Source organism: Molossus molossus, unplaced genomic scaffold (assembly GCF_014108415.1).
Source record: "Molossus molossus isolate mMolMol1 unplaced genomic scaffold, mMolMol1.p scaffold_m16_p_16, whole genome shotgun sequence".
Taxonomy (NCBI): domain Eukaryota; kingdom Metazoa; phylum Chordata; class Mammalia; order Chiroptera; family Molossidae; genus Molossus; species Molossus molossus.
The window spans coordinates 42845088-42868113 of NW_023425351.1; the positions used below are offsets into that span (position 1 = coordinate 42845088).

At 36.1% G+C, this 23026-nt stretch overlaps 1 protein-coding gene and 1 pseudogene across 6 annotated transcripts in view; both read left to right on the top strand.

Annotated features, from left to right (window-relative positions):
• Positions 1-23026, top strand: part of VPS13B (vacuolar protein sorting 13 homolog B) — an 867799-nt gene that overhangs the window by 320383 nt on the left and 524390 nt on the right. The window lies entirely within an intron of this gene.
• On the top strand, positions 10437-11242 carry LOC118631430 (annotated as a pseudogene).

The window sequence follows — 23026 nt, forward strand, 5'->3', positions numbered from 1 at the left end:
CATTCAAGTTGGAAGAAGCACTGTTCTTAAACTGTTTCTCGCTGTGTCCTTTCTTTAAACCCTCCCCCATCCTTCACTCTCACTCCTCCAACGCCATTTCATGTGGAATCTAATGAACAAAATAAGCTGACAAACAAAATTGGTCCAGAGGCATGGAAGCATGGAATAGAATGACATCTCAGAGGGAAGGGATAAGGAGAGGACAGGAAGAGATTCACCAAAGTACATATATGCATGTATGCATAGCTCACAGACACAGACAGTAAGTAGTGTGGGAAAGGCCTGAGTTGTGGCTGTAGCTGGGTGGAGGGGATGAGGAATAGCAGTAATACTGTCAACAATAAATTTTTTTTTTAAAGCCAATTCATGGATAATGACTTTACTTCCCATTTATTTGAAAAGAGTGAGGCTATGAGAAGAAACTCTCATGCACTTTACAACCACCTTTTCTTATCTTTCAATAATCTGAATTGCTACTATAGATGAAATAGTCATGAGTCACGTTCATGTCTAAAGCTTGTTCACTTGATCCCATTTCTTCACCCTACTCAAGGACATCATTCTAGTAAATCCATGGTCATTCACTTGTATTGCTCTTTTCCCTTTTTGCTGCATCATTCCCTCCAGCCTTAAACATCCCTGCTTTTTTTTTTTTTTTTATCCTCACCCGAGGACATTTTTCCATTTTTTGTTCAGGTAGAGTGGGAGGGAGAGAGAGGAACAGAGAGAGAGAGAAACATCGATGTGAAAGGAACACATCGAGTGGCTGCCACCCGCACGACCAACCAGGGCTGGGGACAAACTGCCACCGAGGTACGTGCCCTTAGCGGGAACCGAACCCGGGTCTCTCCAGACCGCAGGCTGACGCTCTAACCGCTGAGCCAAACCGGCCAGGGCAACATCCCTGCTTTTTTTTTCTTCCCTTCTCTCATCTCAAAAAATGAAACAAAATTTTCCTTGGATCCCACTTTCTCCTTACCAGCTACCACTACATTTCTTTTTCCTCTTTGCAGGAAAACTTTTCAAAAGAATTATGTATATCCACTGTCTCCATTTCTTCTCCTGTTTTTACATTCACTCCAGTCAGTTTTTTGCTCCCCCAAGTCCACTAAAACTGCTCTTTATTAAATTACTGGTAACCTAAACATTGTTATATTCAGATGGCAGTTAGGAGTCTTTATTTTATCTTACTTGGTAGCAATATTTAACCAAGTGGATTTCTCTCTTTCTTTCTTCCCTTTGCTGCTGCTTTGGTTTCTCTTCTATTTTTCTGAATGTTTCCATTCTTATTTTCATTTACCACTTGAATAAGGTGACTTTTTTTTGTCTTGCTTCTTTCACTTAGCATGTTTTCAAGGCTCATCTACTACATTGTAGCATATATCAGTACTTCATTTTTTTTGTAGTCAAGTAATATTTTATACCTACTCATCTGATATATACATTGCTTCCACCTTTTGCCAGTTGTGAATAGTGCTGCTATGAACTTGTGTATGCATATACTACACACACACACACACACACACACACACACACACACACTGTTTTGAGTACCTATTTTTTATTCTTTTGGGTATATACTTAGCAGTAGAATTGTTAGGTCATATGGTAAGTCTATTTTAAACTTCTTGAGGAAGGTCCTCACTGTTGCCACATCCCCAGAACCATCTTGTATTTCTACTAGCAAAGTACTAGGGTTCCTATTGTTCCTTATGCTTGCCAACATTTGTTACTTTGTTTGTGGGGTGTGTTTGTTTGTTTTTGAGTGGGTACCCATCCTAAGTGGGTATGAAATAGAATTCCTTTATGATTTTGATTTGTATGTCCCTAATAATCAATGATGTTGAACAGCTTTTCTTGTGCCTATTGGCCATTTGTATATTCACTCCTCTTTTTTTCCTCTGTTGATTTCTTGACCCTTTAAAGATCTGTGGTGTTTGTCTGGCCAGTGTGGCTCAGTGCTTGAGTGTCGACCCATGCACCAGGAGGTCGCCAGTTTGATTCCTGGTCAGGACACATGCCCAAGTTGTGGGCCTGATCCCCAGTGGGGGGCATGCAGGAGGTGGCCAATCGATGTTCTCTCTCATCAATGTTTCTGTCTCTCTCTCTCTCTCCCTTCTCTCTCTAAAATTAATTAAAAAAAAAAAAAGATCTGTGGTGTTCTCTCTTTTGTATCTCTCTTCTCTTTGTTACTCTTTCCTGAGAACTCTAGCTCTGTTTCCTCTACTTAGGGGTGCTGGGCTTTGCTTGGTTCCTCTCTCTGCACTATATCCTGGAAGTTCTTTCAAGGCAGTAAACTGGGACTTGTAGGCACACCTCACTTGTTTTTCATATGTCCTGATCCCCAGTCATTTGTCGCCTGATTTTCAGTGTTTTGTATACCTTTGTCTCATATATTCTCCCAATATTTTGGTTGTTTCACATTGGAAAGGTAAATCTGGTCCTATTACTTTATCTTGGCCTGATGTAAAACCCTTTCATTTTTAAATTTTACTTTATTTTTAAATTAGATTTGTTGGGATGATATTGTTTAATAGGATCATATAGGGTTTAGGTATATGTTCTATGATACATGATCTTTATATTGCATTGTGTGCCCACAAGCCAAAGTCAGATCATCTTCTGTCACCATATATTTGGCCCCTATACCCTTTGATCTTCAAGATGGAGAAAATGAGGCTTGGAGTATGCCAAATTCAGATGAACTCTGCTAAGATTCCTGTGAAGAATTCATGCTATCTTCCCATATACCATCACCATCTTGGATGTTAAGCATTTGTGCTTTGGCACTCTATTGTCTGGACTTGGCCGACTCTGGGGCAGTGGGAGGGTGGCTGTATAATCAGTTGGTTTACTTTGTCAAGGGTTGTAAACATTGATTATTATTCATCTGGGAGTGGAAAACTTTTTAAGTTAATTTGAATCTCTTCTGTGACAACTGGCCAGTACTAAAAAATTCTTAATAATGAAAATCACATGTTGTAAAAGAAATGGACCGAGCAATACTTACTTCATTTTAGTGATGTTGTGTTTTCTTTTTATTTGTAATGGAAATATCTCTTCTTTCCAGGAATATTAAGAGACTTTGTGAGGCACACCTTTTTTTTTTTTTTTTTTTTAAGTTTTTTCAATATTAGGAAAGATTAAAAAATTATTTACCACTTTTGTTCAAAAACAGTATTCATGTAAGAGCATGTATTTGTTCTTAGTAAATACCCACTGGCATATTTAGAGATAAATGGGCACCATGTATCCGTTGTATGCTCAGATGGATCAGTAAAAGATTCTATACATGCACACACAGACACACCCCCACACAGATGTGCCTCTCTTTGTGTAAAGCAATTGTATCCAAATTTAGACAACTGGGGGACTGTGTTTAAGGTTATTTTGGATTTTCTTAAACCATTTTTACAACATTGAAGTTTGCAATTACATTAAACTATTTAAAAAATCACAATATTATGATCAGTTACTGTACTGACTCATAGGTGTGAAGTGTGATTATTTCATTTTGCTTCTTCAGCATTTATTTTCTCCTTATCTGATAATATCTGTAAGCCATATGATTCAAGTTGGATTGATGTCACAAGATAGATATAGGCTTGGACATGTGACACGTGCCCAGCCGGTGTGGCTCAGGGGTTGAGCATGCACCAAGAGGTCACTGGTTCAATTCCCGGTCAGGGCATATGCCCAGGTTGTGGGCCCAATCCCCAGTGGCGGGCATGCAGGAGGTGGCCAGTCGATGGTCTCTCTCACTGATGTTTCTATCTCTCTCTCCCTCTCCTTTCCTCTCTCTCTGAAATCAATCAATAAAAAATATTAAAAAAAAAAAAAAAAAAGTAAAATATGTGACACATGCCTGGAAATTATAGTTTGTTTCTTTATTAAAGTGACTGATTTGGGGATGATCATATGAACCAAGCCATTCCAAGGAGATTTATTTGCAAGACTTCTGTTGAAATTATTGGGAAAAGGAAGCTACCGTTTTTTCCCAAGTCAATAGGTTATAATCCTGAACCTTATTGTGACCTTTTGCCTCTATTTATAAATTAACTGAGAACAATGATAACCAACTTAGAGGAAAGAGAATCAATAGGAACAAAACTTCACAGTTAAAAAACTATTGTTTTATACACAAAATCAAATGTTTTTAAAACCTTGATTTGATCAGCATTTGGTGCTTTGGACCATTCTCTTGAAAATACAGAAGAAAAAGATACGCTGTGTCTTGAGTTTTGTTTTCTATTTTTTTGTATCTTGATTCTAACCTTCTGACCTTTTTAAAATTCCCTTTTCAGCCCTGGCCAGTTAGGCCCAGTGGTTAGAGTATCAGCCTGCAGTCCAGAGAGACCCAGGTTCGGTTCCCCCTAAGGGCGCGTATCTCGGTTGCAGTTTTTCCCCAACCCTGGTTGGTCGTGCAGGTGGCAGCCACTCGATGTGTCTCTTTCATGTCGATGTTTCTCTCTCTCTCTCTCTCTTCCTCTCTCTCCCTCCCATACTATCTGAACAAAAAATGGAAAAATGTCCTCAAGTGAGGATAATAAATAAAAATAAATCAAATTCTCTTTTCAAATTGATCTTTCTCTTGTTGCTCTGCCCATAACCATCTAATTTCCTAATGTGCATAGTCCTCAGGTTGTTGTTGTTGTTGTTGTTGTTGTTGTTAATATTATTTGGCCACAGTTCATTCTATCTGAATTATTTTCATTGTTTATTATATTATCATTATTACATTTTTTTCTGTTTTTGTTTTTCTTATGGTTATAATTTGATTAATATAACTTCTTTTTTCTGTATAGTTCAATTACAATTTGAGCCCCAGGAGTCTCACAAAAAAAATGTTAGCCAATATATTTTGACTATAAACAAATACCTTTACTTTGATGTCCCATGGATACCCCAAATTTCCCATTTCCCAAATTGCTATCTTCTCTTCAATCCCATTCCTTATTGTATGCAGTCCATTTAATCAGTAATTGTATCTATTGTATCCTTTCAGTGGCTCAAGACACTGAGCCAGTTACGTCTATTTTAAATTTATTTAGTTATAAAATGTTATTTTATATCTTACACTTATTTAATTATAAAATGTTGTTTTTAACTTTCAAAGGTTATGCTTTTGTGGTTTATATCCTGAATGCCTGATTAATTGTAAAAGTAGTGTTACCAAATAGCATTGTTTACCTATTTTGCTTCCAACCCCTCAGTTCGTATTCCACTCATTTTGCTGTTTCTGAAATGCACATTTGAGATTTCATTCCCTCCAGATTGAAAGTTGCAGAATAAAATATTAATTCTTTAGAATGAGCATTAATGATCTAGTTATATACTCTACATATCTTTAGCTCAAGCTGAACTTGCATATTCCTAAATATACCATACTCTGTCTTATACATGGTTTTGTACAGTTGTCTATTTCTGGAATGACTCTTACTGCTTCTTGTCTAGTTACAAAAACTACTCCTTTAGAATCCCACTCAGAAATCACTTGTACTATGTAGCTTTCCCTGTTATTTTGAGACATATATTTCTAAGTTTTCTATAGTCTGGTTGCTTTGTCCTGTTTGTATGGTTATTTATTATTCTTTCTCTTTTATGCTCCATCTCCACATGACTCCTGGACATCTGGAGAATGTTATTAGGTCCACAAATGATAGCAAAAGAATTGAAGAAAGGGAAGGAGAGTGGGTTATGTTGGCCAAATTATATGCACGAAGTAAAATCAAATAGAAATAAATTTAAATAGATAATTGGAAATCAATTTAAGATGTCTGATTTCAGTCACATGTATATCCTTTGGGAAGGAGAGTATAGAATACCTAGATTGATAATCTTACTAAACTATGTGATTTTAGGGGAGGGGTGTGATAATTCCCCCAAAAGAACTAGAGTTGCTTTTACTAGAGGGAACAATAGAAGAGGGTCGTGGGCTACTCAGACAGCAGAGCCTAAGAGAAGAGGCTTATGTGCTACTATTATTAGGGATCATAGTTATGGATTAAGTCCCAGGATTACGGTTATGAGTCAGGAAAGAAGGGAGAGCTTTATAGATATGTATCATCTAGTTGGCCACCACTTCTTCCCAGGATATTTCTTTCTTGGGAAGGATTTTCTGAGAAGGAAGGAACATTGGTCAAGGTTCCACTCCTCAGGGCACTAACTTTGCTGCAGTTCCAGCTTGTGCATGTATTAGTGAGCACTGAGTGAGGTACTGCACTCTTCCATACCTTGGAGTCAGCTGTGGGATCCCAGGGCAGAAACAAGAGACCTGTTGTATGGGCACAAGTCTAGGCTTTGTCAGTTTGTCGTGTATGGAGTTGAGAGGAAACCAAGTAAAGCTGGTCAACATTGCAATTATTGGAATAAGAGACAATTTAAGTTCAAATGGAGATATCTGAGATGGGAAAGGAATAGCTATCCACCAAAAATGACACATGAAAAGGCTCATCATAAGATATAAAGAAAATGTGTATACAGAATGGGATGACAATTATGTTGTTAAAAAAATACACTTGTTCCTGGAGACCAGCTTCATGTGGCCACAGTGTAGATATATGTGTTGAAATAACTGGGGTTTAATTCCTTAAATATTAGGTGTCTCATCTACAGCAAAATGTCGATATTAATTAAGAATATTTTTCTTCTTCCTATTTTTTTGTTGACTATTCAAACATCACCAATTATCCCGTATTATGTAATCAGATAAAAGGCATAACCCAAACAGCATACATGAAGTAGTATCACATTGGAATATTGAAACCCAGGCTAGGAAGTGGATCTTGTTTATTATCAGTAATTAAAGTGCATCATATTTGACATCAAAATTACAACTAAACTACAGAACAACCATCATTCAGAACCACCCGAAATCAAGAATGAAAGTCCTACAATTACAAAATTAAAGAAGAGGCTACATCGAGACTGGTAGGACAGGCAGAGGCGCTGACAAGCTGGTCCCACACCCACGTGTGGAGAATAAAAATCAGGAGGATACCTTGGCTGTGACGGTCCTCCCTGAGGAGTGAGGGGTCCCTGCCCCAAACCAGGTCCCCCAGCTCAGGGTTCCAGTGCCAGGAAGAGAAGTCCCCATCACTTCTGGCTGTAAAAACCAGCAGGAACTGAGGCTGAGGCTTCTGAAGTCCCAGGCAGTTCCTCTTAAAGGGCCCACGCACAGACTTGCTCTTTCTGGGCTCTAGCATTGGGGGATGTAGCTTGAAAGGTGACAGAGACCTAGGGGGAAGAATGAGTTGTTTGGCATCAGGGCGAGAGCTGGAGGGGCAGCTTTCTCCTGGACAGATGTGCTGGTGGAGGTTGTTGTTCCTTGGGTGAGACCTTCCCCAGGGCGGCAGACAGCTGCCATATCTGGGATGCCAGCAACCTGGCTCACACTGTTTGCCCTCTCTGGTGATTCCCTGAGGCCCTGCCCCACCCAACTTTCCCATGCACCCAAGCTGTTTCCAAAGGCTTTACCATAGGATTGGCCTGTCTTGGATCCTGCTTCAGTGTTTCCTAAATTCTGTCAAACAAGCAGCATCTGATCTCAGCAAGCCCCATACCTTTCGTTAAATGGCTTCAGGCCTAGTACTAAAAGCAGCCAGCCTTGGTTCACAGTTTGGCTTTCTCTGGGCACCAAGCCCAGCACAAGTAGCAGCCATCTGCAGAGCACTTTGTAGCTAATGCCTGGTGGCACCAAGTAGAACACAGTACTATGTGAAATGCTGAAGGGTCTTCTTGAAGAATATCAAATATATAAACAATAAAATGGCAATGAATACACATCTATCAACAATTGAATCTACAAACCAAATGGACAAGCAAAACAAACAGACTCATAGACACAAAGCACTTTTTGTTGGTTGCCAGTTGGGAGGGCTTTTGGGAAATGGGTGTAAAAAGTGAAGAGACTAAGAAATACAAATTGGTTGTTAGACTGAGGAACCTCAAAGGGAGGGGAAGGTAGGAAGAGATAAACCAAAGAACTATGCATATATGCATAACAAATGGACACAGACAATAGTGTGGAGAAGGCAAGAGAGGGGTGGGAGCAGGGAAGAGGAGGTCATTGTGGGCAAAAATGGGGGACATCTGTATTACATTCAACAATAAAGATAATTTAAAAATATATAAAATGCATCTTATTTTGAATAGTATTTGGAGTATTCTTTGATTTAGAGCACATTCTCAAATAATTGCTTCTGTATGAAATGAAGCTGTACATTTTAATAAGCGCTTGAAAAATAAAAGAGAAATGTTATAATTTATTCATATATTCTTTCATTACCTTTAGTATTCTCTGTGTGTCAAATACCTGGCATTGGCTGTATATGAAAAGTAGAGGTGGTTCCATCTAAGGGAGTTAATATTAGGTGAACAAAAAATTATGTAATCATAAATCTTAAATAGTAAGAGACAAAGATAACTGATAAAAAGAATAAAAAAAAACTAATTTGATAGGGTAGTCAGATATAGGCCTCTGTGTGGGATAGCTGAGACGTGACTAAAGGGACAGCAAAGAATTTGATGTGTTCAAGGGTAGCTAGAGTATAGTCACCAGGGAGAGAGTGACAGAGGCGATATTGCAGAGAAAGGTTGGGAAGGTGAGAATCAGATAGGGCGTGGCTTTATAGGCTATCAGAAGTTTAGATTTAATACGAAGAGGGTTGTTTAGGCAGTGTTTCAGCAGAGGGATAACATAATCTGGTTTATCACCTAACACCTTACATCTTTAGATATTTGCATATATTTTAAGTTTTTGTTATAAAAGTAATTTTAATTTAGAAAGTTAAAACATCTGTAAATCACATAAAAGATTAGCCCATCACCCAAAACAAACCACTAAATTTTTTAACATATGTCCTTCTAATTGTTCCCCTGCTATTTATTTTATCTTTTATTAAATTATATTTAGAATTTCTGTTTGTCATAAGACTTTTCCCAGGCTTCATAACCACCATTTTAAAGATTATTATATTATTTAAAAATTAAAATATTTTGTCACTTATATACAGCAAAGTTTTCTTAGCCAGCCCTCATTTTTGGAGATTTAGATCATTTCAAATATTTTCTATTAAAAATAACTATGTTACATTCTTTTTGAAAATTTTTTTATTATTTATTGAGTTTTTTATTTTTTAGAGAGAAAGAGGAAGAGGAGAGAGAGAGAGAGATTGAGATTGAGATTTATTGTTCCACTCATTTATGCATTCATTCCTTTATTCTTGTATGTGCCCTGATTGGGGATTGAACCCTCAACCTTGGGCTATGGGGATGGCACTATAACCAACTGAGCTATTTGGCCAGAGCTGTTAAATTCTTTTTTAAAAAGTATCTTCACCCAAGGATATGTTTTTATTGATTTCATAGAAAGAGTGAGAGGGAGAGAGAGAAAGAAACAGAAAGAAATGGATGTGAGAGAGAAACATTCATCGGTTGCTTCCCTCATGCATTCTGACCGGGGATTGACCTGAAGTCTAGGTATGTACCCTGACTGAGAATCGAACCTGCAACCTTTTGGTGCACAGGACAACATTCCATCCAACTGAGCCACCCTGTCAGGCTTAAATTCTTAATATAAACAATACCTTTTTCCTTAGCGTAGATTTCTGAAAATGGAATTAGTTAAATGTGATAACTTTTTATTACCAAAACCATTAATTTAAACTAACAGCAATGTGTTACCAGGGGTCAACAAGCTCTTTCTTAAGGGGCCATATAGTACTTATTTTAAGCTTGTGAGCCATATAACCTCTGTAACAACTACTCCCTTCTCTTGTTTTAGTGCAAAATCAGCCAAAGACAATATGTAAAAATGGCATAGCTGTGTTCCAAAATATTTACTAAAAAATTTACAAAATTATCTCATGGCCTGTGGACTTAGTGAAGCCTGTGTTACACTATCAGTTACACCATATCCTTGCAAGTGTTTGGATTTAACCTTTTAAATAGTTTGTGTCGGGGTTTCCGCATTAAATAAATTTGGCAAACTTTAACACTGTTTTACATCACATGGCACTCAAAGCTCCATTATTTTTAAAGTAATAAGTTAGTATGAAATTAATATGCCTCATAATTGTGATTGATTTTGATAGCTATAGCAGTGAATCATTAAGTTTTCTTTTATATACTTGCTCCATATTAATCTTTTATGTTCCAGAGGACTCTCGTCCAGTTGGAAGTCCAGGAGTGGTAATGACTTACTCTTTTAATGGTTACAACCATGAATTTGATTTAATACTGGAATACTGTTCAGAAATCAGAACTCTGAATTTTAAAACCTCTACATTATCAACTAATCCTCATATACATATCAACTTTGTAACCTTGAGAGCTCTGTGTAGGGCTTTCTGTGCCTGCTCCTCAAATTTACATGTATCTTATAGTGTTTTATGCCTGTTACAGAGGAAACATGTAAAATCAGGGTCAGGTAGCTCTTTTCCGACTGGGACCATGGAGGGTGCTGAAGAGAAGAAGAAGAAGGTTCCTGCCGTCTCAGAAACCCTTAAGAAAAAGCAGAAGAAGGTTCCTGCCGTGCCAGAAACCCTTAAGAAAAAGCGAAGGAATTTCGCAGAGCTGAAGATCAAGTGCCTGAGAAAGAAGTTTGCCGAAAAGATGCTTCGAAAGGCGAGGAGGAAGCTCATCTATGAAAAAGCTAAGCACTATCACAAGGAATATAGGCAGATGTACAGAACTGAGATTCGAATGGCTAGGATGGCAAGAAAAGCTGGCAACTTCTATGTACCTGCAGAACCCAAATTGGCATTTGTCATCAGGATCAGAGGTATCAATGGTGTGAGCCCAAAGGTCCGAAAGGTGCTGCAGCTTCTTCGCTTTCGCCAGATCTTCAACAGCACCTTTGTTAAGCTCAACAAGGCTTCGATTAACATGCTGAGGATTGTGGAACCATATATTGCATGGGGGTACCCAAATCTGAAGTCAGTAAATGAATTGATCTACAAGCGTGGTTATGGCAAAATCAACAAAAAAACGAATTGCCCTAACAGATAACACATTGATTGCTCGCTCTCTTGGTAAATATGGCATCATCTGCATGGAGGATCTGATTCATGAGATTTATACTGTTGGAAAACGCTTCAAAGAAGCTAACAACTTCCTGTGGCCCTTCAAATTATCTTCTCCATGAGGTGGAATGAAGAAAAAGACCACCCATTTTGTAGAAGGTGGAGATGCTGGTAACAGGGAAGATCAGATCAACAGGCTTATTAGGGGAATGAATTAAGGTTTCTACCACGGTTATTTTTATAATCTGGTCAGTTAATAAACAGTGAGTGCTTTAAATTGAAAAACAAACAAACAAACAAAAAACAGGGTCAGGTAGAAAAAAGCATTTGCATATTTCAGAGACCTGTTATTTATGGTGTTCTATATGGTGTAACTAGAATAAGATTCTAGATAATCATCAAGTGCTCTAGTATTTTTTGAAAATAATAAGTTGGCTAAATTAAATACTCAGATTTATTTTTTTGCCTCGGTCATGAGTTTTTTTGTTTGTTTGTTTTGTTTTTCCCCAAAAGGCAATCCGATTTAGGGAAAGAAAATCATTTTAGTTTCAGGCTACTTAGTGAAAAATATATATTGGGGATTTTTGTTTGTTTGTTTGCTTGGTTTGATACTGGCAGGAGAGCAATTTTCTAAATATTTTTGTTTCTGTCTAGAAATGGTGATCCAAGTGTTCTTATATTAAAATAGCTGCCCTAATTTCTGAAAAGTTTAAAGAAATTACTTGGCTGGAGAAAGATGACTAATGGTAGGCAGTATCCTTACTTAGGAATGCTAGAAATCTGCCCTCTGCTTTATGCCATGAGATCCTAGATGAAATGAGAAGTAATGATGTGAACTATCAGAAAATACATGCTTATTTGGTCTTGATCAAAAAAACATGCTTTTAATTGCTAAGTTAAAATTTATTATTATTAATAAAAATTTTAATATTCAAGGATTTCATAATTAAATCAAAATGTATACTCTACCTTCTAGTTAGTCTGTTGAATATTATGATTTTGAAAGAATCTTCTTTAACCTTTACTAGTCCATAGAATTTAAAAACTAAATAATATATACTGTGGGTAACTGAAGATTCTTATTCTAGTTCACTTTAAGAATCACTATAGCTCCCTGGCCAGTTTGGCTCAGCGGCTGGAGCATCAGCCTGCGGTCCGGAGAGACCCGGGTTCAGTTCCCGCTAAGGGCATGTACCTCGGTTGCAGTTTGTCCCCAGCCCTGGTTGGTTGTGCGGGTGGCGACCACTCGATGTGTCCCTTTCACATCGATGTTTCTCTCTCTGTTCCTCTCTCTCCCTCCCACTCTACCTGAACAAAAAATGGAAAAATGTCCTCGGGTGAGGATGATGAAAAAAAAGGAATCACTATAGTAAAAATTACTTATTAAGCTTCCTATTAGAATCTATAACAGGGAATACATGTATATAATCCTTAATAATTGTTATAATTCTCTGTACTGAAAATTTAAGCTAGTATAACTTCATATAGTTAGCAAAATTAAAATGATAAATCAGCACAATATAATTTATTTGGAATTTCACATCAGAGATGATCAATATTGGCTTTAAATTACTTAAACCAAAATAACTACTGTATTATTCCAAGTTATTGTACATCAATTCATATTTTATGCATCATTAATTCAGAAGCTAATTCTATTATATTGTTTACAGTGTTTTGACAGTGTTCATAGCCTTAAGTTATTTAATACATGCTAATACAGTTAAGATATATGTTGGAGTTTTCATTTTATTTATAAAAGAGATGAAGAAATATTTGAAATTAAAACTACCATAATATTGGACAATAGAAAAGATTTTACTGAGGTGAATGAGTCAATTGGTAATAAATTTTATAATGATTGATTTATAATCTATATTTTGATTATATTAAATCATCCAAAATTAAATTCAGTAAAAATGGAAGAATTGGTTTCAAAAATTAATTTTTACTTGGAGGACCCTAGATTTATTCATACTGATATGGTACGGTATGAAATGGGGATTTTGAATAATGAAAATCCTGAAAAAACCACAGTGACAAATTGAAGATAAATAAAAGAGAGACTTATGAGATCCGATAATTTTCAAAATATTTTTACTTGTCGTGAGTCAAGGTTTTGCTTTTGTTTATTCCATGAACCACAGTTTTCATTGAAATTGAAAATTGATCACAAAAAATGCTGATGTAGTTTCTGGGTTTTAGAGTATAAATAATATAGCAATATATCATCTTTAAATTATGAAGTGATATGTTTGTTCTACCTTTGTTTATATACAGCATGGTTTGTATACTTGCAGTTCATCTTTTTCTATAGTACATATATCCCTTGTGCATTCATCCACATACACTCAGACATGTCACTATTTTATCTTTAAATACATGTGTATATTATATATAAGCATATCTTATGTTTAAATACATATATATTTATACACACACACACACACACATACACACACATGCACATACATTATAGTACCTGAAATTTCTGTGAAATACTCTTGTGTCTGTACTTTGTGTGTGTGTGTGTGTGTGTGTGTGTGTGTTTCATTTTAAATGTACTATTCTCTACTTACTTATACATCATTACATACATCTGTGCATCTACACTTCATCATTTAATAGCTGCCTGAGTGGTGTTCCTTAAATTAAATTATCATAATTCAGTTCTAGATTTTGATGTTATTTACATATTTTTGTTACTGTAAAATTACAGATGAACATGTTGGTGCATATGGATTTAATAAAGCATCTACAGGTATTATTGTAGGATTCTAAGAACTAAAATAGCTTAATCAGTGAGTATGTACATTTAAAAGTTTAATAGGTAATTCCAAAATGGCCTTCAAAAAGACTGTACCAGTTTCCATTTCTTTCAGCAGAACTTGAGTGTTCTCTATCCTTCAGAGCTTTATCAGTAATAGAATTTCATTCATTTAAACTTTTGCTAATCTGTCATTGAAAAATTATCTCATTGTTTAACCTTGAATTTTTTTTGGCTGTTAGTGAAGGCTAGTTCTATTTATTTTGTGATTTGTTTATTTATATCCTTTGCCCATTTTTCTCTTTGGTTGGGTATCTTTTTTTTTATGTGATTTTTAGGAGGTCTTTCTATGTCATGAATATTATCTTTGTTAACGTATTTTCTACTAGTTTGACTTTTGTCTTTAATTTTGTTTATGGTATCTTTTATCATTTAGAAGTTCTGAGCTTTTTATTGTCAAAGCTGTCTATAACTACTTTTACGGTGTTAGCGTTTTGTCATTAATGAATGTCAAGTTGGAGAACAAAACTTTGAAACACTACAAAGTATTAATTTCTGACACTTCTGGTTTGAAGTTACCACTAAATCTCATTTGTGCATTCTGTGACAGTTAAAGACACGTGAATCATCAGATAGGAGACCAATTATTAACTTAAATTTGTACTAGGGAGAAACAAGGAAAATAACAGCAGAAAAAAAAAAAAAGAAACAATAAATAGTCTTGATAATATTCAATTCTTCTGCTTTCTCTGTGCCTTCACTGGACTGTAGAGAAACACACAACAGGGTGCATTGACTCCCCTTGAATTCATGACCAAGAACACAGATGGCTGCTTAACGTTGTAAAGCAGTGTTACCATTTCACACATTCTGTAGTTTCTTGAAACAGTCATAACCTCTGCCATCCTAGTGTTACTTGAGAAATTTGAATTGAGTCAGTGGCTACAGTGAGCTCTATAGTACTTAATATTGCAGTTGGCCAGAGAATGGAAAATCAGTGTAGGAAATCTTAATGGCTAATTTGAATCAAAGGTTGTTTAGAGAATTTGGAGAAATGGAACAAAAAAAGTATACGTGTGCATATTTATTAAATATTTTTAATTTGATTTGAATTGGGTTTGATAGGAACATTGACCAATCAGAGGACAGTGAAGAAATGTACTATAAGCTGAAAAATAAAATGAATGCCTTATTACACGATTTTACTTCCAGTTACCACCATCCTGTTCTCTGTGTTCATTGGGCATGTATTTTACCTCAGTGTGCAATATGAACCCCACATTGCATTGTTATTATTTCTACCTTAAACAGTTAAGTGTTTTTAAATAGACTTAAAGAGGTCTATGTTTATATAATTGTAACTGTATAAATAAATAAATAAACAAACAAACAAACAATATTCTTAAGAGTTTCTCTTTATATACCAACATATTTATTCTTTATGGTATCCTTCATTTATTTTCTAGAATTGAGTTTCTATCTGTTATAAAAAAATTTTTAGCCTAAAGCATTTTACTAATAATTTCTGGTAGTGCAAGTCTTTGGAGGCAAATTACTTTTGTTGTTTTACTCTTACTTTGTCTCAATTTTTAAAGAATATTTTCAATGGATATAGAAATCTAGGTAGTCTTTTCTTTTTTCAGCACTCTAAAAAATGTCATTCCATTACCTCTGGCCACCATTATTTCTCATGAGAAGTTATCCTTCTCATGGTAACCTTATATGTATTGTCCTTTTTTTTCCCCCTTGGAGTGATTTCAGTATTTTTTTCTCTTTGGTGTTTTTCAATTTTATCATGATGTGTTCTTTTATTTATTCTCGGGGTTTGCTGAGCTTTCAGTCTGTCAATTGATACCATTCATCAGTTTTGGAAAGAATTTTTGAAAGAATTCTTCACCTCTGATATTGTATTTTTAACATTCTATTATTTCTCTTTTGCTTTTTAAAATATATTTTAGTCTGTCTGCTGCAATTACCCTTCAGTTCATGCATGTTTTCACTATGTTCTTTAAAGTATTTTGTTGTTTCTATGTCCCTGTTTGGTTTTGCACCCTCTGCCTTTGGGACTGGTACTATTGACCGTTTTCACTATTGATAATGAGTCATTTCTTGTTGTACTGTGTGTTTCATAGTTTTTAATATTGAATGGCAAACATTGCGTGTACAAAGAATAGTATAGCCTAGTTAAATAATGTTTATGTCCACAAAAAGACAAGCCTCTTTTTGTCATGTTACTGGTGTAGTTGCACTGGGTCTGGTCTTAGCTTTCTGTTCTGTAGTTCGGCTGAGTCTCATTCTTGCTTTACTTATATTACGTTTACTGCAAGCTTTGCATTTTTTGAGAGCAGGATCAGAATTTTCTTTTAGTATGGTTTGTGATTTTCTCCCAGTTCTCCTGACCTACCCTCAGATTTCAGCAAGCCTCGCTTACCTGTCCTTATATAGGGATCTCTTTAGTGCCTCTTGTCTTCTCCTAGCCATAGACTGCCTTGCTTAATGCTCACTGAAAAGGTCAGAGTGCCTCTGCGATTTCTTTCAGTTCTTTGCACTCAGACTTTATTAAGCTCCACAGACCTGCATCTTGGTGGGATCTTTCTCATCTTCAGTCCTGTCCCATTCTTCAGCCTTAAGAGTATTTGTTGGAGGCTTGTTGAAAAGTGATGGCGGGTGGGTGGATTCCCCTGTGTCTAGGGTTCTCAGAGATTCTAAACTGTCATGGCAGCCCCCAACTTTTAAACATTTGTTAAAAGTTCATTTGTTTTGTTCGTATCAGCTTTCTTCTCCTGCTGCTGTGCCAAGAATGAAAGATGCTACTTATTCCTTTTATCCTATAACAGGCTTTCACTTTTATGATTTTTGTTCATTAGGTTTCTTTGTGAACTCTGCTGTCTGATGAATGTTGAAAAGCTTTAATAGGTTGCATGGCTTGTTCTTAGTGTTATGATGGAATTGAGTTCTCTTGTGATTCTTTGTATCCTAAGGGAAGGAGAATTAATTGTTAATAAGTAACATGAGCTACCATCTACAATACCTAAAAATCTTATGATTCATTTATACTAAATTTGACAATCACCTTAAAGTTCGTAGCTTGTATCTGTTCTGTCATTTCTTAGACTGTGATTACTCTCTGTTGCCTTTATTACCCACCCTTGTTTCTGAAGTATTGATTCTTCCTTTTTTGTTTACTTAACTGAAATTATTCTTAAAAGTAAGATTATCAAATAATGTCTTTTTTTTTTTTTAATCCTCACCCAAGGACATTTTATTGCATTTATCTTCAGATAGAGCAAGAGGGAGAGGGAGAGAGAGAAACATCGATGTGAGAGAGACACATCGACTGGTCGCCATCCACACAACCCCAACCAGGGCTGGGGACAAACTGCAACCAAGGCACGTGCACCCAATGGGAACTGAACCCAGGAATCTCCGGTCTGTAGGCCGATGCTCTAACCGCTGAGCCAAACTGGCCAGGGCCAAATAATTTCTTAAGAGCTATACAAATGTAAAAAGTTCTTACTTTGCTATAGCTACATAATAGAAAAATAGTGAGTTTTAAACTTAGATGAAGATGAATATGTCTGTGTTTTTTATCTCATTAATTGGTTCAAGATAAAATGGCAGGTACTGTTTACTGTTTAAAACTTGGTATTTTACAAAACAATATCATTAGTTGACAAGGTTTCTATAGCTGACAAGAATAATATATGTGTCATTTTAATGCTCTGCAACTTTGTTCTCTGTCCCTTATTTCGGTTCTAATTTTTCAGCTTATAGGATGTAACTGAAAATGACTGTGGTGTCTTGATTTAACTAATCAGTGAAGCCTGAGTGGAATGTGGATAAGTGAACCATTTTGGCAGTAAGCAGAGAAGTAAAGCACACTTTTCTCATTAGTTGTCTCCCAGGCTAAAATTAAACAGAATAATATATTGCCAAATTTTAGTGATTTATGGAGGATCTGTTCTGAGTCAACCCAGTATCAGACGAACTGTTTACACACTTATATGTCAGAGCTTTTGTGTTTTCTTTTAAAGATTGTTTCTTGTAAATTGAATATAATAGGAAAATATCCCCTTAGATCTAAAAGAACATTATCTCTAAATATAATTTCAACTAAATTGGTGTTAAATTAATAGATTATTCTATTTTATCACCTATTTAACATTCATAAAGTTCAAGGTTGGCTGAGTCATTTAGTCATTTTTTGGTATAATATAAATTTATAACTTATATGAACATTTACTGGAATCATACTTTTTAACTTGTCCATTATAATAAAATAAAGGAGACTTTCAAGACTAAGTTTACTTGTGAAAATATTGTCACAATTGTTTTTCTTTTCCATTCTCTAAGATCCTAATTTAAAAGGTGTGCTAATAACTTACTGAGAAATTTTTTTATTTTTTATTCTCACTCGAGGACATTCTTTGCATTTATCTTCAGACAGAGCGGGAAGGAGAGAGGGAAGAAGAGAGAGAGAGAAACATTGACTGGTTGCCACCTGCATGACCCCAACTGGGGCTAGGGACAAATTGCAACTTGAAGCACGTGCCCTCAGGGGAAACCAAACCCAGGACTCTCTGGTCTGTGGGCCGACTCTCTAACTGCTGAGCCAAACTGGCCAGGGCTATAGTTTTATATTTAATTATCCAGTTTGCATTTATTGGGCTTCTTGGGTTTGAGGCTTACTATCTTTCAACAGTATTGTAAAATTCTCAGCTGTTCTCTTGTTAAGAATATTGCCTTTTATCCATACTTTAGTTACCTTCCAATTGAAGTCTAGTTAGACATATGTTTGGTCTTCTTACTGAGTCCTCATGTCTCTTAACCTCATTTTACTAGTTTTCTTACCTTTTTTAAAATCTCAGATGCATTTTAAATTATCTTATTGTGTTTCGTGCATTTCACCAACTTTTGCTTCAACTATATTTAATCTGCTGTTTAACGTGTCTAATGAGTTTTTTACTTCAACAATTAAATCAGTCATTTCTGTAATTTCCATTAAAAAAAAAAAAGTTGTTCGATACTTTCTTATTGTTTGCTCCTCTTTATGATGCCATACTTTTGTATTTTAAACATAGCTGTTTTATGTTCTGTATTCAGCTGTCTCCAGTACTTGAAAGTCTAAATATGTTGTTTGTTGATTTTTTGCTCTCTCTCACAATGGCTTGCCTTTTACAGTGCTTGCTGATTTTTTGTTAAGGGAACTATTCACAGATATTAATTTGTGGCTGTTACATGACAATGAACAAGAGTCATTTTCAAAGAAAATTTAATTTTGCTTTTTGGTGGTGGCTAGCGGGATATTACTCAGCAAGAAAATCTAAGGCTCCTTTATCTCTATTTCTCTTCTTCCTAGTTCTTTCTCATGGCAAGTGTACCTGGTTTTTAGTGTTCCCTTTTCAAAAGGTAACTACTTTCAACTCTTTTGAGGAATTATTTTGGTGTTTACTTATGTATTTTTAAATAAATACCATGGCTTTTGTTCCTCTTTCTTAATTGTTTATTTTACAGCATTATTTATGTGAAGTCTTACTGTGTGAAATAATAATTGGCCAACTTACATCCTCTTTAGCACCCATCATACATTCCTCTTATGTAGCCATGCTTCCAGTACTATTAGAAGTGTGATTAATCAAATAATTCATTTATTTTTTTAGAATTTACATAGTCCTATCTACAAATATTATTTATGGCACAGTCATATTGTATCCTATAATTGGTTATCCTTACCTTTTTAACATTTGTTTTTCCTGTATTTAATACTTGTGTTTGTTGTTAATAAGTTTTCTATGTACCCGTCAGTAATTCACTGTTGTCATCTTGGGGAGCCCCATCACTTTCCTCCTGTGCTGGATCCTTTGTCTTCTGGAGTCCAATGTTTTCTTTCACGTTGTAGTTCCTTCCTTTGGTGGACCACATTCTTCACTGTTAATCATTTATTATTATTATTATTATCCTCACCTGAGGGTATTTTCCTTTGATTTTCTGATAGAGTAGGAGGGAGGTAGGGAGAGAGAGAGAGAAAAACATGGATGTGAGAGAGACACATTTATTGGCTGCCTCCCTCGAGACCCTGACCAGTGTCTGGGATCTAACCGCAAGTGAGGTATGTGCCTTTGACTGGAATCAAACTCAGGACTCTTTTGTCTGCAGTCTGATGCTCTAATTGCTGAGCCAAACTGGCTAGGGTAATCATATATTATTTGTGTTGTCTTTTATAACTTTGTAGTATTAATTATAAAGTTATATTACAGTGGGCTTGTGTGATAGGAAGCAGTTCATAATAATTTAAATCTAATTGTAATTTCATTTCTCTATATGGATTTTACAAAAGTGTTTTAATCTTTAAGATTGAATTATATATTCTTGAATTTAAATACATTTCTTAAATTCTCTATTCAAATGTGTTCAACTAATTTTTTTAATTGAAAGCTCTTATTTTTTAAAATGTTTCTCTTCCTGATGGCTATTTATTTATTTATTTATTTATTACCTTTTTTAGGTTTTTGTATTTGAAGGGAAATTCTGTTTCTCACCTTATAACATTTGTTTTAGAAAATGAGTTGTTATAAAACAAAAACACTATTCAAATAGAACTCTGGCTGCATACCATAATACTATGTTTTTGTAACTTTGTGGGGGTGATAGTCTCAGGTGTAGTCAAGTTGTTAGAATTGTTTGAAAACTGGATATAGTTTTGGGAAAGTCCTGTTTTATTTCCTTTGATATAACATAGCATTTTAAAAACTTATGATGTATACTACTGATGTTTGAGAAATAGAGAATTTAGGTCCATGTGAGGAATTTGCATTCTATTACAGAAAAAAGTATATTAAATTGTATTTTCCAATTGACTTCGATTATGAGTCCCCTTTTGCATTTATCTTGTATTTTGTTTCTCCTATCATTTCTTCCTGACATGTATTTGCGTGAACTCTTACCCATCATCACATGCACTGGTATATGGATAGGGGAATTACTTGTGTTGTTTCAGCATGCTGCCTGGGAGTCTATACTGATTCTGGGTCCCTAGAAGAAGTAGCACTGTAAGGTGTAACAGGAGAATATATGGCAGATTTTGCTTATTTGAAAATTCTGTGCAAAGCTTTAAAAAAAGGGGGAAATTTCTCTTTTTCTTGCTTCCTGTATTCTATCCTATTTCCATCTCTGTGTGCTTCACTTCTCATAGAACTGAGTATCAATGCTAACTTTACTAATACAACTTGTTTAACTAATCTGCATTATTTTAGAACAAATGGGCTTTCCCCTGCTACCCTGAGAACCTATTTACCATTTATCCTGACTTTTATTTTCAGCCTCCACCTTGTAGCAGGTACTCTTCTAGATGCTGGAGATATAGTACAGGGAAAAACTGACAAATACTCCTTCCTTCATATTCCATATGTCCTTGTAGAGCTAGTATTTTATCTAAAATATATGTGAAATGTTAAAACTTATTTATGAATATATATATAAGCTGCACATAAATTTAAAATGGGATATCTTGCTTTAGTGAAGTTCTGTATGAGTTTCTTTTTATCAGAGAGGGACAAAATTATTTCAGCTGGTAGGATTGAATTACAACTTGTTACACTTCAGCTTTGTGTATTATGTCAGAATGTTAGCCTGTGTTTCATCTAGGCAGTTCTCTTTCTTTGCTTCTGGAGAGTAAAGCTGTAATTTACAGAGATTTATTGAGTGGTTATAATAATGCTTCCTTTCACATCCTGAATTAGTTTTATAGGATAAACAAAAAAGGGAGATGATATTCCATTCTCATAGCCAATATAGAAATTGGTGTTTGCCTGAATATATTAAGCTTATTATTTTTTTTAGAAGAGAAATGTACTTTTAAAAAGTTTTTAAAATTTAATAACTGGTTTTGCTTTATTCTGCAGTTCATATATGACAGCTGCAAATCCAACACTTAGATTTTTTTCTTTTCCGAATTTATTGTTTTTTTTAGCTCTGTGTCAAGAAACTGTTTCTTCCAGCAGCATATGCAGTCTGGTCCTCATGTGGTGGGGATACATAGGGCCTCAAAGACCCTGGCTTTCTAGCACTGGAACCTGGGCCCTCTCCTTGGGTATAACCCATGTCTCTCTGTGCTGGGGTTCTGCCCTAGTCCCATCACCCTGAGGTATCTTTAAGCCAGGAATGTCAAACAGGTTCCATGTATGTGCCAAACTCTGAGTAAACACTGGGGATGCCTGGAGCCTGGGGGTGAGGGAAGTGAGGCAGGTAGTGTCTGGGTTCCATTAAAAGAGCATGGTGCTTGACTGGCGACGTTTGCCATGGCAGCACCCACCTGACTTGTCTGAACGGGGATATTGGGGGAACAGGCTGCATGCCAGCCACCACCTCAGCTCAGAAAGGGTCAAGGTGTTCATTCCATCTTTGCCCTGGGTGGTTATTCTCCCTGGCCAGGTGGCTGCACGTTGCAGCTTCTCCTCTGGAGGCAGTTTCATCCAGGCAAAGGTAGCTGGCTGGCTGTCAAAGTGAGTTACATGTAACTTAGGTGTAAAAATGCTTCCATGGCACTTACACAGAAGTAACCTTAATCTTTGGATATATGCTCAATAGTTTCCAGTCTAAACTAAAAAGGTTCATCTTCAATGTGCTACTGAGAAATGAAAATAGAGTAAAAGGATAGTCTTACTTTAATCGAGTTACAGAATGAGAGCATACTCCTTTGGAAAGCACTGTCTTTGCGGAAGACGCAAGGGTATGTGTAAAAGAATGTTTCTAGAAAATACCAAAGGCACCAAAAATAACCCCAACCTGGCCTCCGGTTTCCCTCTGTGCCACTCCCTACCCAGTGCGGGAGGCTCTCTCCAGCTGATTTTGGGAATGTTACAGTGCTCTGTGGGTGTTTCCAGGGGCCTGTTGAAGTCCTCCATTCTTTGCTTGTGGGTTTTGGAGGCTTTCTTCAGAATCCTTTCCATTTGCTGCTTCTCTTGCATCTTCTTGAAGGCAACCTGGGCCTGGGTCTGCTTGTCCAGGCCATACTGCTCCTCTTTCTCATTCCTGTGGCTTCCAGGGGTTTCACATTGTCTTTGTCCTTTTTCTTCTTTCATGAGACACCTTTCAGCTTCAAAGACCCCTTTGAACCTGCTGGTAGGCTGCTGCAGTGCCCCGTCCAAGACAATGCAGTTTTATTGAGACTATTCACATGCCATACAATTCCTTAAAGTGTATAATTAAGTGATTTTTAGCATACAGGGTGGGGCAA